This window comes from Narcine bancroftii, chromosome 3 (genome assembly GCF_036971445.1).
Source record: "Narcine bancroftii isolate sNarBan1 chromosome 3, sNarBan1.hap1, whole genome shotgun sequence".
NCBI classification, from domain to species: domain Eukaryota; kingdom Metazoa; phylum Chordata; class Chondrichthyes; order Torpediniformes; family Narcinidae; genus Narcine; species Narcine bancroftii.
This window is the reverse complement of record NC_091471.1, coordinates 41,420,007-41,424,760: the sequence shown is the minus strand read 5'-3', so window position 1 is coordinate 41,424,760 and position 4,754 is coordinate 41,420,007. Positions and strand designations below refer to the sequence as shown.

The window sequence follows — 4,754 nt, the reverse complement described above, 5'->3', positions numbered from 1 at the left end:
ACCTCGGTTTCCACATCGATAACACTCCACGTCCTGTGTCGGCATATATCTTGGCTGATTATGGCGATGTGAGAGCCTCTTAATTTGCTGGTTTGAGTTGTCTTTCAGGGCCATGGTATGAAATTGCCCTTCAACAGCCTCTAATGCAGCAGCAATGGTTAAAGCATCGGTAAGTTCCAACTCACTCCCTCTTTCCAGTAGACGTCTTCTGAGTTTATCTGATCTGCAGTGCTGTACAACTTGATCCAATAATTGGTTGTCCATTACATGAATTGCATCCAACAGCTAGCTGGCGTAGTCTCGTCACGTACTGAGCAATTGTCTGGCCATCTTCTTGTCTTGTTCTCCGAAACAAATGGCGTTGAAATGTAGCATTCGGTCTCACTACATAGTGTGTATTTAATGCATCTACCGCTTTCCGGTAGATGTACTCATCCTTTCTTCCAGTATTCAAAAGTGTCTTAAATGTTTCCCGAACTGCAGGTCCAGCAGTGAAAAGAAGTAACGCCCTTCTCTGCGCTTTTTGTTCAACTGTACCGGTATCTAGAGATAGGCCACGACTGTCGGCGTAGGATTCAAATTCTTCCAGCCATGCCTTCCACTTCACACTTACAGTGCTTGCATCACCAGTCGGGTCAAAATGAGCAATTCCACTATGTGTTAGAAAGTCACTGTCTGCACCAGCCATGAGGAAATATTCCAGCCCCAAAAGTACTGAGACAAAGAGAAAATTCTTATCACCTTGAAGTTGTCTGTAATCCTCTGTAATCTTGTTTAGTCTTTAATTTTCTTCAAGCTTATCCCATCCTCGTCGCCAATGTCACATTTGTGGCCCGAAATGTGAAGTTAATGAAACATTAAACACAACTTTTATCAGGTAAACTTCTCTGGGTCTTTATTCTCCCGTTTCCTTTGTTCTCCTGCTTGTGTTCTTATCTCTCTCATACCACGTGACTTCCGGTATATCTCATACATATTCATTATGTACCAAAAGTTCTGGAACCACTAGATATGATAAAGAGTGTGGGAGATGGAGCTTACACAATCAAAACTATGCTTGGTTGTACAATTAATGGACCATTAGGAGGAAGAAAAGAGGTTCAAAATCAATCGACTGTAAGTGTCAACAAGATATCAATTGTTAAACTTGAAAGGCTATGGGAGCAGCCGTTCAAGAATGACTTTCCTGAGTGCATCAAGGACAACAAAAAACCTTCAAGGGAAGAACAGCAGTTTTTGGAACCGGTGTCAAAATCTGCCATTATTGCATTAGATTATCTTTGAAGAAAAATGCCTGATAATAGAAGTGTTATCGAACAACGTACTCTGAATTTAAAGAGAAGATACACGAAAGATTCTTCCTTTCATTCAGACTACACTAACTGCGTGTTTGATATGATATCCAAAGGATATGCAGAGAAAGTACCAGATGATATCTTGGAACATGTTGTTTTTTATTGATCATAGTTTTTATTTCGATGGTTAATAGTGCCACATTAATAAGGTCAGGGGTTCATTTTTCAAACTATTAACCATTCACAAGACACTGAATCACACTACCCACTGAGTCAGCAGTAAACCCCTTCCACGCCTTCAAGCAAAATAAATTTGATTATAAATGACAAGTGATTACACAGTCGAGCACTGCTGTAAATCTTGTTAAAACATTATTTCAAAATACAAATTACACGTTAAACAATCTGCAGTAAGAGATCTAATAAGGATTGGTCACTTGTTAAAGTAAAATCGTTAAATGCTGATTGAAAGGGTCTTTTTAAAAAAAAAGTCCAGTGGTCAAGCCTGGGGTTTTGTATTCGGAGGGGGACAATTTTCCAACAATACATCAGATCAGCCAGCGCCCTCCTCAAGGAATGTTTCGGATAATGGGGGGGGCCAGGGATTGGAATATATTTGACCACCCCCTTCATCTCAGCTTGTTCCATGGGGGGGGTTTGAGGTTTGGGACACGTGAGCACGAGCTTTGGCAGTTAGGTTTCCGACCACCGAATACACCCACCCCTTGATGGCTGGTATGGGTGCACTTTAAATAACTGGTCCCAATCACAAGAACAGGATTAGAGCAAGCATCAGACAGGGAGTTAAGACAAGTATGCAAACTGCACGAAAACCAACAAGGTCGAGTCAGATAAAGCAATGAGCTCTCTGAACCCTTCTCCATTAACAATGACGTGAAGCAAGGCTGCGTTCTCGCACCAACCCTCTTTTCAATCTTCTTCAACATGATGCTGAAACAAGCCATGAAAGACCTCATCAATGAAGACGCTGTTTACATCCGGTACCGCACGGATGGCAGTCTCTTCAATCTGAGGCGCCTGCAAGCTCACACCAAGACACAAGAGCAACTTGTCCATGAACTACTCTTTGCAGACGATGACGCTTTAGTTGCCCATTCAGAGCCACTCTTCAGCGCTTGACGTCCTGTTTTGCGGAAACTGCCAAAATGTTTGGCCTGGAAGTCAGCCTGAAGAAAACTGAGGTCCTCCATCAGCCAGCTCCCCACCATGACTACCAGCCCCCCACCAGATCTCCATCGGGCACACAAAACTCAAAACGGTCAACCAGTTTACCTATCTCGACTACACCATTTCATCGGATGCAAGGATCGACAACGAGATAGACAACAGACTCGCCAAGGCAAATAGCACCTTTGGAAGACTACTCAAAAGAGTCTGGAAAAACAACCAACTGAAAAACCTCACAAAGATTAGCGTATTCAGAGCCGTTGTCATACCCACACTCCTGTTCGGCTCCGAATCATGGGTCCTTTACCGGCATCACCTACGGCTCCTAGAACGCTTCCACCAGCGTTGTCTCCGCTCCATCCTCAACATTCATTGGAGCGACTTCATCCCTAACATCGAAGTACTCGAGATGGCAGTGGCCGACTGCATCGAATCCACGCTGCTGAAGATCAAACTGCGCTGGGTAGGTCACATCGCCTTCCCAAGATAGTGTTATATGGCGAGCTCTCCACTGGCCATCGTGTCAGAGGTGCACCAAAGAAGAGGTATAAGGACTGCCTAAAGAAATCTCTTGGTGCCTGCCACATTGACCACCGCCAGTGGGCTGCTTCATGGCTTCCTTTTTGCTGCACATTTTGCGAACCTTCATGTTATTGATGCAATCGATAACAGAGTCAGAGACTCCCACACCAGATGTCATGTTTGCTGTCTGTTTTTTTCCCACCCGAAGACAAGCCTCTGATGGGCAGGGTAAAGGCGCACTGGGAGAGATGGCCGAGCCCCGCCGATGAGAGGAAGCCGTGGGACATCTTGGAACGTGTCGATGGCAAAAAATGGTACTTTCCGTGCATCTTGGCGCCTCACAGTTTGGCGGGCAGCAACCTCCTTTGAAGAAAACCGCAGAGCCCACCTCACTGTCAAAAGACAAAGGAGGAAAAACCCAACACCCAACCCCAACCCACCAATTTTACCTTGCAACCGCTGCAACCATGTCTGCCTGTCCCGCATCGGACTTGTCAGCCACAAACGAGCCTGCAGCTGACGTGGACTTTACCCCTCCATAAATCTTCGTCCGCGAAGTCAAGCCAAAGAAAGAAAACAAACTGAAGGTATTTCGTTGGCTCCAAAAACCCAGACACGACATTAAAAATGCAGGCGCTGCTCCTGCTGCTGCTGCTAGATCAGGTCGGGCCGCATTTCCACCGAGATCATGTTCGACCTCAGCTTCACGGCCAAAAAGGTAATGTCTAATAAATTGTCCATGCTGTTCAACTGTCATTCGTGCTTAATACCCTTAAGTCTGTCCTTGACTGCATTTTTGGAGCTGGCAAAGATCATCTTTTCCTTGATGGTTGCAGAATCTGGAGCCCAGTGAATAAAGATCAGTTCCTCCTTCTTGGATTCTTTTGTTTCAAAAGAGTCATCATAAAGAGCGTAGGAGCATTTATTCGGAGAAAGCAAGTTCATGAAGTGGCTGGAGGGATCGCTGATTTCACTATTTACAATGTCATCAACAAGAATCTCTTTCCCTTCATCAATGACGATTAACTCACAAGTGTCATTCAATTTAAACAAGACCGCCTTCTTCTGCTTCATGGCTTCCTTTTTGCTGCAAATTTTGCGAACCTTCATGTTATTGATGCAATTGATAACAGAGTCAGAGACTCCCACACCAGATATCATGCTTGCTGTCTGTTTTTTTCCCACCCGAAGAAGAGCCTCCGATGGGCAGGGTAAAGACGCGCTGGGAGAGATGGCCGAGCACCGCCGACGAGAGGAAGCCGTGGGACATCCTGGAACGTGTCGATGGCAAAAAATGGTACTTGCCATACCATGGGATTTTGCATCCATAGAAGCAAAAACTTGTGTGGAGTTTGATTGTGGAGAGACCTTATGGGGGGATGGGGGGGTCACTAAATTCTCAACACTTACAGGGTCCTGATTTCACCAGTACGTTGATAGGAGTCTTAACTAGATTCTGTAAAGAACCTGTGTCATTACTGCAGACAATGAAGCACTGTTCCATCAGGTGAAAGTCCTGAATGACGATCATGATTTGTTACGATTCCTTTAGTGCCCTGATGGAAACTATGGCCAGAACATGATGGAATACAGAATGATAGGCCATCTATTTGGTGGAGCAGCAGCGTCACCAAGTTGTGCAAATTTTGCCCTTAAAAAGTCTGCTGATGGAGATATAGAACAAGTTAGCTCTCGAGCACCATCAGCAAAAACTTCTATGTGGACGACTTCTCACTTCTTTATCATGAG

General features: G+C 44.8%; 1 pseudogene; it reads right to left on the bottom strand.

Moving 5' to 3' along the window:
- Positions 1-3,747: 3,747 nt before the first annotated feature.
- LOC138757115 (cofilin-1 pseudogene) lies at positions 3,748-4,258 on the bottom strand (annotated as a pseudogene).
- Positions 4,259-4,754: the final 496 nt, after the last annotated feature.